The sequence below is a fragment of the Gymnoscopelus braueri genome (assembly GCF_963280865.1).
Source record: "Gymnoscopelus braueri genome assembly, chromosome: 9".
In the NCBI taxonomy this organism is placed as follows: Eukaryota; Metazoa; Chordata; class Actinopteri; order Myctophiformes; family Myctophidae; genus Gymnoscopelus; species Gymnoscopelus braueri.
The window spans coordinates 33,249,212-33,261,189 of record NC_137610.1 but is presented as its reverse complement, the minus strand read 5'-3'; positions in this window follow the sequence as shown (position 1 = coordinate 33,261,189).

Below are 11,978 nucleotides of genomic sequence, written 5' to 3'. Positions count from 1 at the left end.
ATAATGCAATGAACGGATAACATAATAAAACAAGGATAAATAGAGAAAGGCTTTCACATAAAAGTAGTTTATTGTAGGGCGCTCGGGTGGTGCAGGGGTAAAAGTGCCTATCCACCACTGTGGAGTCTAGGGGTCACTGACAAAAACTAAGTAAAAACTAAGCTATGGTGACTTAAGCTCCTTACACACCGGGGGCGACCTTTTCATGCGAATAATACGTTTTTATTATAAACCTTGGGCGGGGAGGGTGATCTTTGTCACTGACTGCACATACTCCTACGGTCTGGGGCCGTGCCTGTCAGGGGGGAATGTTGAACGGGAGAGTAGGATGGAGGCGCTAGGTCTTCCTGGTGAGGGGGTCCTCACTGGCAGGTGAGCCAGCAGAAATATGTGGAGAGGACTTAATTGGCACAATGACTGCATTGGGAGAAAAAATGGGGGACAGTTTGGTTACCCTGAAAAAAATTGTTATCTGAGATTCTCAGGCAGGGAGTTCCTCAGCTGACGAGCCCTGACAGCAAAACCCTTTTTGGTTAAAAGATGCCTTTTAGGAACACAGAGGAGTCCCCTGCCTCGTAGGCAACGTTGTGGTTCGTAAGGATACTGTACATCCAGATTCAATTCTGACCTTTTGAACTTCCTATCAGGCGTGAGGTTAAAACCTGTGGTGTTTACAAGGTTTAAGTGGCTAAGTGTGAAATTTATGACAGTATCCATTACACACCATGGAATACCTGTCTTTATGTAGGCTGTTAGACATACTTCAGACCCACAGACCTCTTACCTCGAGCCAATTAATCTAGACCACCATGATGGGTGGCTTTTGTGGCCCATTAAAGATTGAGATTTATGATGTCTGCATGTACTGTAGTGTCAGACAGAAATTATCAATACTGAAGATTGTGTAGACGGCATATGTCGATCCAATAAACTTTTATAAGCAATATCTTTAATCATTGACTTTATAAGACAATGAATCATTGTTTGACTACAGAAAGTGCCTTTGTTGCCTTTTTTGTCAAGTAAATGCTTTTAAAAGGAGTATACAAGTATTAAACAGTGCAACTTCAGCATAGAAATGCCAAAAAAACCATCTTCGCCACAAATGTGAAAATAAATATGAGAACAAAGGGAGTCTACCGGTGCGCCTCAGCCTAAAATGGCCAGTCCGGTGCGTCACAGGGGCAGGGACAACAGATGCAGAAGAGATCACCGCTGGAGCAACACAGACAATTTTTAAGCCTTTTAATAATAATAAAAGGCTTAAAACTGTCCATGTTGCTCCAGCGTTGATCTCTTGTGAAAATATATTTTTTGGGGGATCAGTACCAAATTGGGTACACATGATCTCAGGAGTCATGTGACAGTGAATTTGTGCACCGAACACAGAAAGAAAAATAGGGACAGAGCCACAGCTTGACATTACTGCATTATAACAGTGTAAGTATTATTATCGGGACGTCGACGTGCCTCCAGGTACTTGATTATGCTGTGAAGAACATTATGTAACTTTGTTACATGCCATAAATGCTGCTATGACACAGTTGCATTTATTCAGCCACTCTGCAGCTCTTTGTTCTTTCCGTTACTCAAACAATGCTGCTATTATAGGTCAATAGCTTTACGTTCCAATATTGCAATACCTAATTATAATTTTTTTTTAAATGTGGATCTAAGGTTCAACATCAGTTATATGTGATGTCAGTCGTCTATGACACATATTTGATGTATCACAAGGTTTCAGGCCGATCAAAGCCCCACTGACTTCCATTACAAAATGAAAGTAGTGGAGGTACTTCTGTGGCCTACTGCAGAGTGTGTGTGTGTGTGTGTGTGTGTGTGTGTGTGTGTGTGTGTGTGTGTGTGTGTGTGTGTGTGTGCGTGTGCGTGTGCGTGTGCGTGCGTGTGCGTGTGTGTGTGTGTGAGTGTGTGCGCAATGTCACATATTTAAGATTTTGATATATGTACTGTATATCCTGATTGATAGTGACCAATCATAATCACCCATTTAGACCGAGAAAATACCAGCCGCCAGCCTTGTGGGCCGCTGGGGACTAATTCAATATGGTGTACCATAGAGTAAAGCTGTAAAAAGAGGTTTAGGCATATCAAACTTCAGCAGTATGGGAAAACATTTTATTGTTGATTAATTTATAGAGTGAGAGTGAACATTTTGTACCATATTTGACAAATGTGGAGTAGTCGGATCACATCAAACGGCAGATACAGGTGCAGCTTCTTCATTTGATATCCAGTGTTCAGTAAGGAGGTTATGGGATCAGAGTTTAACTGTGGTTTAATAGTGATTTGTTTGCACCATAAAACCTGGCTGGCTGTATCCCAACAGACTTTCCATAATACCTCACGCTCAGAACATCATGCTGAAGTGGACAATTGCACTATGCCACTTAATCAACTCTTGTATCCGTCTATACAACTCAATCCAGATTAGGGCCTGCTAATCCAATTGGATGTTTGCCACCTCAGGTTGCTCGGCTACATAACTGTGGCGGTTGGTCAGAGTGCCATGTTTAGCTTTTTTGTCAAGTTAATCATGTGTGCACCTGCCTCGTTCCGTGACAGACAGTCTGAGAGGATCAGCATCAGTACTGGTTGATGATTATGATAACAAATTAAAAATAAAACATCTTCAAAGTAAGACGCTTCTTGTCTCAGACTGACTCTGAAAAAGTGGTTCATGCATTTGTTTCCAACAGGTTAGGTTACTATAGTATAATGCCCTTTTTGCTGGACTAAACAGAGTGTTGGAAGACTCCAGCTCATTCCAAATGCTGCAGCCACAGTACTCAGTACAGGGAGAAGACAAACTGAACTTGACTTAGATCACATCATCGGCTCTCAATAATTGGGTTAGAGTCTATAACCCAATCAGAACTCTCTGATCATCAGACATCGTTCTGGAGAAGGTGCATTTAGTCAGTGGTCTACACTCAGGTGATTTAATGATACTGCAGTTCCTTGCATATAGTTTATGCCAGGGTGAAAAATACCTCATACCATATGCACCGAAAGGAAATTGAGTGTGAGTGACTGTTTTTCCTTCTTCTCAGTTCTCACATGACTAGTTGTTTTGTGCTGCCTTCAGTGTTGGTAATAGTTAAATCTTAATCACATGGGCTGCTAATATTTGACTCCAATACTGAATGAATTAGCCGTCTCGTGGCTCTGCCAATGTCTTGGCCAACTGGACGAGGTCAGTGAGTGATGACCAATAATGTGCTTTTGAAATGGAAGCTAATTTTGGTCTTGTGTTCATGCATTATGGTGCAGCGGTGCTCTGAAGGTTTGAGTAGTGTGTTTATGGCCAGAAGATTTCTGGTTGGATCCCCCTTACCGGCTGGAAGAATCAGGGCAGGGATGTTGAACTTCAATACGTATGTGTTACGTGCACACGTTATTATGACCTGTACTCACAGACAAATCCAATCCATCGTTATTTATGAAGCACATTTAAAAACAAGAGAACAGCACAATAGAATTACAAAGCACAATAGAAAAAACGAAAACATCATCAACTATCGAACTGAGTTAAAAGCAGTGGAGTTTTAGGACAGGTAGTGAGGGGGCCAGCCTGACGTGGGGCGGGGGGCCTTGTCTTAGGGACAACAAGCAACAGCTCGTCAGCTGATCTCAGTTAACTTGAGGGGACATATATAAGACAGTGAGATATATGCTGGCGCTAACCCATTAACAGATTTCGGGTTCCCGTTGAAAGACATGAGGCAGCATGTTGGACAAACTGTAGGCGTGTAAGGGATGCCTGACTTACCCAACACAACGGGCATTACATTAACCCATTAAGACCTGAGGCCGATTCAACAAATGCCTTCGAAATCAGTTGTTCTCACACTTTGTTGTTAAAAAATAGCAGATGTTCAAGCTTGCAGCGCTGTGATGCACTGTTAGCTTGTATATCTGCTATTTTTGAATAGCCAACGCAAAAAATCTAAAATGACACAGAGTTCCCGGTTTTAATGTATAACATGTATAATCCTTTTGAAATTTGTGAAAGATAAAAAGGACTTGGTGTTGGATAAAATCCTTAGACAAATGGATGGGGAGTGAGCAACACATTATCCTTTGGCATGACTAGTGAGCAAAGTGTAGGCAGATGTTTAGTGTTAGTGTGAACACTATTCACAAGTAAGACGCGCGAACGCGGGAAGCGAACGCAAAAAAAAAAAAGTAATGCATTTTTTTTATTAAAAAACAAAGTAACAAAAAAATTAAAATACAAAAAATACAAAAAAATCTGCATTAAAAGGAGCATCTTAGAAAAATACAAATTCACAAAAAAAAAACTTTGAATGTTTTTGAACAATTCAACAAAGTGTTTGAAGTGCCTGTTTCACCCACTTCCGGGGGGCGGAGCCAAAATCCGAGCCCGAAGTATTTGTTTGTAGACCCCCACTTAGGGGGGGTAGAAAAAGTTTGGGAGCGATTCGGGCACTTTTCATTTAACATGGGGTTTCAATGGGGAGTTTTTAGGAGCCTTCTCCGGGGCGTGGCTTCCGGGGGAAGGGGCGGGCTTAATCGCAACCTTGACAGGTGTGTTCAGTTTTCAAAGAGCTTTCATTTGATGTATGGTACGTGACTGTAGCTGCTATATTTCACCCAGGGGCAGGCTCCACACTTACTGCACACAGACACACAGACACACAGACACACAGACAGACACACACACACACACACACAAGCCGAGCACGGTTTCATAGTAAGCTCCACTTGCGCGAAGGCGCGCCTTTGGCGCGCCTCCTTCCGCTGCGTTCGCAATCATAACACATTTAAGGCTTGCACACCAACTCCAAGCCGGTAAAGCTGTATAAAGAGGCTTAGGTAAGTCCATGAGAAGAGTATCTAAGGACACCTGAGCTCCACATTTGGAGATTAACACACTTCAAACTTCAGCAGTGTGGAAGAAAATCACTCTGACTCTATAAATTGAACTAATTTGTATAATCAGCAGGGGCGGACTGGCCATTTGGCATACCGGGCCAACATTTTTAATGTATATATTTTTAAAATCATAACGGTCATTTCCGGGTTGCGCGGCCCATTTATTAGTTACTGTAATGTTTGGGCTGGGTGGCCTCTAAGTGGAGAGGGCCAATCCTTCAGTAGCACCGGCTCACAGAGCTGAGAGAGACATCACATGATTGGCCCCATAGGCGGCAGGTGAGCCTGACAATTGGGAAGGCTAGGAGATCCGGAGTGTTCGCGGAAAATTGCGGTAGAGTGTCTGCTATCTGCTCGCCGGTTGTGGTGGGCCGGTCTGGGCCAAAATGCCAGGGCCGAATTTTGGTCCCCGTCCGGCCCTGATAATCAGGGTGAACAGTTTGCAGTATAATTGACAAACGTGTTGTGATCGATTCACCAGATCGCATCAAATGGCAGATACTGTACCTGCTTCCTCATTTGATATCCAATGTTCAATGAGGGTGTTATGTGATCAGAATTGAACTGTGCTTTACCATGATTTGTTTGCACAACAGCAGCACCAACTCAATCCAGATTAGAGTGAGTTAATTGGATGTTTGCCACCTCAGGTTGCTCGACTAGACAAACTGTGGCAGTTGGCCAGGGTGCCATGTTTAGCTTTTTGTCAAGTTAACAATGTGGTCAAAGTACATCATTTGTGCATCTACCTCATTCCATGACGGTAACAGTTTGAAAGACTTGGCATCAGTACTGGATGTTGATGATGATGTCCTTAAATAACCCAAAGGGTAAAAAGTATGTGTGCCATAGGATGTCAGTGATAAACACAACACAACTAATTTCCAAAATATCACTACATTACTACTAGGATATGTTTATGATAAAAAATAATAATAATAATAAAAAAAAAATGAAGCTTCTTGTTTCAGACTGACTATGAAAAAGTGGTACATGCAAGTTTTGCACAACAGGTACTTCCTAAAAAAAAGATTGATTTCAAAGTACTACTTACAAGGCTCTTAACCAATCAGAACCTTCAGATTAGACACAGGTCAGGTGAAGGTGCATCTAGTCACTATGGTCCTACTCTCTCCAACAAACTGCATGATTACCTGAGATTTGTAACAACTGTCTCCTCTTTTTAAAAGCAGGCTTAAAAAGCAGGCTTAAGAGTGTGTGTGTGTGTGTGTGTGTGTGTGTGTGTGTGTGTGTGTGTGTGTGTGTGTGTGTGTGTGTGTGTGTGTGTGTGTGTGTGTGTGTGTGTGTGTGACATTGGCTGTCTAGGGCCTGTGAAAGTGTATGTGAGTTGTGTGTGGGACAAGGTTAATAAATGCTGTATCATGTGAATGTGTGTATGAGTGGGGTTTTATGAATGCTTCTTTTATATATGGAAAGATGGGGGGGTTGAACACATTTTATATCTGTTTGAGCACATTGAGTTAGTTACCTTGTATGAAATTGACCAGATGTTTAGTAAACAACCACAGCTAAAGCCGTTAAGAATGATAAAACGGTCCAGGCGCATAACACGTACTGTAACAGTATGTTTTTCATGTTTTTCAAGATAGGGCTCTATCAAAACATTTTCAAACCGATCTACAAGCTCACAACGTGTCGATGTATATTGGCTATTTCGTTTTTTTTAATAGTAAAAAATGGCGAACAAGTTTAGGCATAAGGGGTAATGTGGCGTGCAAGATAGGCTCTAATGCCTGACAGCGTGTCGCGGGTACGAGATCCTATCCCGACGACCTTTGCTGCGTATCATTGTCTCCGCCAGGCCGAAAGGCATGGCGAAAGAGTATGTTTTGCACCCTGTCCGTCCGTCCTTCCGTGTGTGAGTGCGTGTGTCTTCTGTCTGTGTACAGCTAATCTCCGGCACCGTTGGCTTGATCACAGCGAAACATCTGCCTTTTATAGCGCCACCAGGAGGCCAATTTATGTAAAACTATTTTTTAAATATTAAGCCTTCAGATTTTTTAAAAATGTCATGCAAATCAGTACACATGATCTCTATAGTCATGTGATCAAGACGGATCGTTTGATTTTTCATATTTCATCCTGATTGGCTAAGATTGACATCTAAAGTTTGCAGGAGTGGCCCGTTTTTAACAAAATGCCGCAAATCATGAACGCAGCGTCCGATTGCGATGAAACTTTGCACGCACATTCCCACTATGTTGAGGAACAAATGCCACCCTTTTAACATTGCCCTATTCTTTCTCTCCCTGTTTCGTGCATGCATTCATGATTTGAGGCATTTTGTTGCAAAAATGTGTTTTGCTAAATTAGACCTGCTGGTGGCGCTATAACAGGGCAATGTGAAAAGGGTGGTAATCTTCCTCGGCCTAGTGGGAATGTGCGTGCAAATTTTCACGGAAATCGCAGGCTGCGTTCATGATTTCAGACATTTTGTTCAAAACGGACCTATCTTGCAAACTTTGGAAGCCAACCTTAGCCAATCAGGATGGAATATGAAATATCGGACAAATCCGTCTTGATCACATGACTATAGAGATACTGTGTACCAATTTGCGTGATGTTTGGATAAAATATTGGGGTAAATGGGTTTTGCACAAATCGGCCACCTGGTGGCGCTATAACAGGCCCATGTGAAAAAATTGGGGCAGAGGTTCTGAATTGGCATCCAGGGAGTGTGTGTGCACAGTTTCACAGTGACCGGGCCAACGGTGCCGGAGATTAGCTGCTCACAGACAGATGGACGGACGGACACACGGACGGACAGGGGGTAAAACATATTCTCGGAGACAATAAGATTAGAACAGGAAAGAGGGGAATGTCTTATGCCGAAGCAGTGAAGAGAGTGGAGGGGACTCAGGGGAGTGAAGAAAGGAGTGAGGTAGGAATGGCAGAACAACAGAAGGAAAGGAGAAATGCAGCTGAGAGGGGTAACTGTATGGACAGGAAAAGATTTTTGGCGTTCATCGCTAAGGTTATTAACTGTGCAGTGGAGAATAAAGGGAAATCAGAAAGAATAAAGATGATTCTGGATCGAGCAAGGAGATTTCTGAAGGTTGAGGATGTCAGTGGAGAGGACCTGGACAATGTGTTAAGAGAGGAATTCACGACTACTCCGGGTTCGGAGTAGGAGGCCCATAACAGAGCGGACAATTTGCGAATTGGGAATCAATGGGATTACTTTGAGTGGACACTTTTTATTTAGTCACGTTGAGTGGACACTTTTATTTAGTTGCACTGTGACGTCGTCGCAGATATAGAATAGGTGGCGGCAATGCACCCGGGAAATCCGGATGCCAACTGCCATAAAACACTAACGAAGAAGAAGAAGGGGACGTTTTAGACATACGCGTGTCAGAAATCTCCACGGTTTTGCCAGATAGTTTCAGTTACATTGTTGTTGTAATTTAAAGAGTTCATAAGATATCAAGAAGATGAGAAAGTCCCCCTTATTTCCTCTCTTGTTGTTTGCAGCCAATAAGGTACGATTTGTTAATGTTTTGTGCTGTGTTTGTAACCCATGTAGGTAATTATGTAGCAAGGTAGCTAAAGTGCTAACTAAATGTTTGCTAAGTGAATTATTGTTGTAGATGTTGTAGTTTGTTTAACATTGCAAAGAAATATGACACTAAGACAACAAGTAGAGACTAGAAAAAGTGCTCCTCGGAGCCAGGTCAGGTAGGCTATTGTGGCCTCCTGGTGGCGCTATAATAGGCCAATGTGAAAAGGGAGCCATTTCTTCTTAGGCCTTGCACGACAATCGGACACTGACTGCATTCATGATTTGAGGCATTTTGTTAAAAATATTTGTTTTGCTAAATTAGACCTGCTGGTGGCGCTATAACAGGCCAATGTTAAAAGGGTGGCATTTGTTCCTCAACATAGTGTGAATGTGCATGCAAAGTTTGACCGCAATCGGACGGTGCGTTCATGATTTGCGGAATTTTGTTCAAAACAAGCCAATAATGCAAACTTTAGAGGTCAATCTTAGCCAATCAGGATGGAATATGAAAAATCAAACACATCCGTCTTGATCACATGACTATAGAGATCATGTGTACCGATTTGAGTGAAATCTGGATAAAATTGGAAGGAGTAGTATAAAATAATGTGTTTTACATAAGTCGGCCTCCTGATGGCACTATAAAAGGCAGATGTGAAACATGCAGGGCAAAGGTTTTTCCTTGACCTCTAGGGAGTGTGCATACAAAGTTTTACACAGATCTGTGCAGTTATAGGTAAAAACACAAATCGGCCTGTTATAGCGCCACCATGAGGTTGATTTGAAAAATTTCTAATGGTATTTCTTTCTCGGCCTAATGGGAATGTGCGTACAAAATTTTACGGAAATTGCATGCTGTGTTCATGATTTGAGGCATTTTGTTCAAAACGGAGCACTCCTGCAAACTTTGGAAGACATTTTTAGCCAATTAGGATGGAATATGAAAAATCTGAAAGACCTATTTCTTTTAATGACTATAGAGATACTGTGTACCGATTTGCGTGATTTTTGGCCAAAATATGTAGGATTACTGTCAAAAAATATGTTTTGCACAAATTGGCCTCCTGGTGGCGCTATAAAAGGCCCATGAGAAAGATTTGGGGCAGAGGTTCTGAATTAGCATCCAGGGAGTGTGTGTGCACAGTTTCGCTGCGATCAAGCCAACGGTGCCGGAGATTAGCTGGTCACAGACGGACGGACGGACACACAGACGGACGGACAGACAGACAGGGCATACTCTCTCGCCATGCCTTTCGGCCTGGCGGAGACAATAATATTGATGTATGGGTTGTTTATTGTTTGATTGGTGATGTATTGTATTTTGTGTAAGTTCTGTCACAGTTCTCACGGTCTGGATTTAATAAACCCCACCACCAGTAACTTTCATCATTGCATAAGAGGGAATTACAGCCTATAAGAATCAGATTACCCGCAAAGTTTGGAAGGCAGTCATCATAGTGTCATTACTTCCAATTTCACTTGTTCATCCTGTATCCTGTGTGAGTTCTCTCTCCTAATTGGATAAAATTGGGAGAGAGCTGGAGAGACAGGGAGACTCCTCTTACTGAAAAAACACTCAATGAGTACTATCACAATAATCACTTACCCTACCTTTAAACCATAACACCCAGGGATGTTTGTTAGGGACGTGAACGACTCAGTATTTTGCGTGTTGAAGTGTCGGGGCATTTAATGATATGTCGATCGATTTTCTTTTTTTTCTTTTTTGCTGCACAGTTGAGAGGAGAGCGCAAACTGCACTTTCCTTTAACACATTGACTGCCAGAATTATTTCATATTTTTTTAGCCAGTGCCAGAGTTTTTCATTGGAAAAAAAAAAGTACTCAGGAGCCGAAATACAGTATTTTTAAGTTTTAAGTTAACAAGGAAGTGGATAGGAGTCTAGATCTTCAACTAATCATATCTCCTTGGTCTTTGGGTGAAATTGGAAAAAAAAAAACTTTTTTTCCACTTCACGTAGATCTACGCGATTGGCACGTGGCGGCTTTTAAGCGGTTCGCGTAGATCTACGTGATTGGCAGTCAATGTGTTCATGCAGCCTTCATGTTTATAATTTGCATCAAAGCCCTCATGATAATAAAAATGACTTTATTTTGTATATGGTTATTAACACAGAACACTTGTTTAATCCGTAGGCTACGGCAGCCTATAACTAACAGGGCCTACGTTTGACAAATTAGGAAGAATTATGTCAGACTCACCTTACCTTCCCGATGCCAAATAATAATAGTAAAAACACAACCCGTTCAACAATATGTAGCTATATGGCCTGGATATAAACATTTATAACATCTTACGGAGTGAGGCGGCTGTCTCAGCATAGAATACAAGAATCGCCCCAAAACACACGCTCGCCCCGAGCCAAATCCGGCAATTCCTAACCTTAACCACAGTAAAACAAATACAAGAACCGCTGGGGGCGAGCGCGTTTTGGGGCGAACGTTACGTTCAGCATACGTTACAGCTACACAAATGTATGTCCTGGACATATTAACAAATGAAAAAAAGTGTCAAAATAATATCCTACCGTTCTTAAATCAATGACTCGTTCTTGTTCAAAAACTAAGGCATGTCCACGTGAGAAGGGGTAAGGCGAGTGCGAAGTCTCTTCAAAATTAATCCTGTAGCAGAGAATACCCTCTCTGCTGGCACGGATGTGGCGGGAATGCACAGGTTTTGAGCCAGGCGTGACAGAGTCTTGTACCCGTTCTCGTTTAGTTCCCACCACACAGCTGGGTCTTGTGTGGGCAAGTGTGTAATTTGACTTCTGGAGGAACCCTGAACTGCCTGACCCACCTAGACAGCTTGAGTATATTTTTCTTGTATTAGCAGGTTGCTTTAAGTAGCTGTACTTTGCTCCAAAGTATCAGTGTTGTATAGTTGGTTTAGCTTAAAAGTAGTTTGTTATTTTTTGATTAGCCTATTGTTAGGTCTCAGCTGACAGCCCCATTAAAGGCAGTTTCACCTGAACCAGCTCTATAGTCTTGGATAAATAGGGGAGGAGCCTACACTCCTCGCAGGCGATTAGCAATCAGTTGAAGTGGCCTTAAATACTTGCTCTGAAAGCGTCAGCTTTTAAGCGGCAGCCAGGCGAACAAAGGCGACAGGCGACTTTGTCAAAGTCCGACTTCGTCAATTTACGGCCTTCCACATTGAGTGCTTCTTCTCTTCATAAGCAGCAACAGTGTTTAGTGATATATAGTAGTGTGATAGTAGTAGTATTTATAGTAGTGTGTATATGTTTAGTGATCTACGATGTGTTTTCTTCCTATTCCTGTCCTCTCCTCTTCCTGGTGGTCGCAAAAACACTGGGTTACACCCAGATGTCGCGATACAACTAATCTAATATATCCTACTCTTTCCACTCACGTCGAGCAAGTGGTAACGGGAGGGCTTTGGAATTGCCACTCGGCTGTGGTGGAAGGCAAATCTGCTTTCATCTCAGCCTACGCATCCTTGCTCTCCCTTAACTTCCTTGCTCTGACTGAGACCTGGATCAGACCAGAAAACACTGCTA